Raw genomic sequence first — 2,114 nt, 5'->3', positions numbered from 1 at the left:
CCCAGTCATGGAGAGGCTGCTAAGGTTGAATTCGATGTTTCTTGAGTCATCGGCTGATCTTACTCATTATACGCTGGGTGCTTCTTCTAGGAACGCTCTTTGCTAGTTTTCGCACGTGTTTTAGGAATTCGTGTTGATTTTACAGATGTTCTGGGCCCCCGTGTTATACCGTGCACTGGAGGTAGCTACCCTCTCTTGCCACTGTGACGTGGCTTCTGTAATCACCAAGGACACTGCCGATTGGACAGTCACACGTCTGGACTTCACTGCCTTAAGATACTTAAGGGATAGACTGTCTGGAGAAAAATAGAAATTGTTGGAGAAATTTTATTTCAAAAATATTTTCCGCTTGGGGTAAACAGAAGACCATTTAACGTACTTTCTCTAAACATGGGGGCAACTGAGCTAGGTGCTGTACGGACGAGGTGCGGCTTCGTGCGCCGGGTGTACTTTATGTCGCGTATCGTCACGGGCTCAACCCTGACGTCCGGGCAGGGCTGACCTTTCAGTGGACACTGAAGGGTGAAGTCCTAGAAATGGCCCCTCTTTTGTTGGTGAAACACCCTAACAAATGCCATTTCCGGATGATGCACATTATGGAAAAATAATGAACGTGCGTCAGCATAAGAACAGATTATGGTCATACTAAATACATTGTGCGCATTATTCTTTTTTATCCCCTTAAGCCATAAGTATCAGAATACAGACTCCCTAGCTTCTTGAGCGTTAACCTGGCAGAGCATCCATTTAATGTCAGGAATCAGATGACCACCCGGGATGCACAGTTTAGGCCAATCCCGCATAGATAACTAGATTCCCCCGGGGTGACACCAGTCTCTACACCCCTAAGATGTCCCAGAAGACATGGCATCAGAGCTCATTCTGGGCGCAGCACAGGAATAGTGTGATCTTGCCTCTCGGAGCTGGTGATCCTCATTACCAAGGCCCCCGGGGGACTCGGTCCCTTACTGGCCAGCTCAGGCCTATGAAGCTCTCAGCCCAATCCGCAGCGTCACCTCAGGCGACAGCAGCCTTATGCCTGGGTCTCACCTGGTCCCGTTGAAAAGCACGTTCATGGTCTGCGTCCCAACCCTACTCTCCTTGTCTGAGTGCAGCAAGTTTCCAGGCGGTTCTCACGGGGCCGTCTGCCGTGCCAGTGCTGTTTCACACGCGGAGGCAAGGATTAGAAACCTATTACCCTGTCCGTGAATTCATGTAATTGAGATTTCTTTAAATATCTGTTTTATACGTTAACTGCACAGGCAACGGGAAGCGCGGAAGGCCCCGGCGACACGTGACCTCGCTGGCAAACACGCTCAGGATCCAGTTCGGGAGAGGAGCGTAGATCACCGACAGTGTGTGATCTAAGTCAAGTATCTGACTGTCACCGGGCAACACGTGCGAAAGAAATTCAAATATTTAAATAGCTGAAGCAGCTGCGAAGGACACTTGATAAAAGGATTTGACGAAATTTCGCCTGGTTACTTGACAATTTTAGACGTCCCCCAACGGTCTGAATTAATGGGACTCGAATCCCCACCCCCGCTGCCTACACTGTCCGGGGTCTCAGACTCCCCTACTTTCTCCCATTATGTCTCGGGAACACGGGGCAAATGACACACGTCTGGCAACTGAACACGCTGGAAACAGCCTCGCTAATCAGATGTGGCCCCGCTCCCAACATGGTCGCTGGTGCTGGCCCTGCAGGCTGATGCCCTTCGCTTCCCCAGGTCAAGCACATTCGGGGCGTAACTGGTCCTTGAATTTTGCGAGCTCAAATTACGGAGAGAATGTGGCCATATGAACAGAGTAACACAAATAAGTGTATTTTTGCAAATTCCACTTTAAGTCGTATTAGACGAATATATAAATAAGAATATCGTCTTTGCAGGCAACTTAGCCTTTGCCTTTCTCTTCTTAAATCTGCAAATGAAGGTGGTTTGGAAACCGTAGGGTGGCCTTCTTTCCATCAAAACTATGCCTGAAGGCTGCCGACTAAATGGAACATCCAATATGCCCAGTGAATAATTGATGTGGCTATTGACTGTGGTTAATGTGGGCCCGGTCCTCCTTCAGGATATGGAAAGACATTCAATTATTAATTTTAAAATGAC

Source organism: Pteropus vampyrus, unplaced genomic scaffold, assembly GCF_000151845.1.
Source record: "Pteropus vampyrus isolate Shadow unplaced genomic scaffold, Pvam_2.0 Scaffold530, whole genome shotgun sequence".
NCBI lineage: Eukaryota > Metazoa > Chordata > Mammalia > Chiroptera > Pteropodidae > Pteropus > Pteropus vampyrus.
This window is presented reverse-complemented; position numbering follows the sequence as displayed.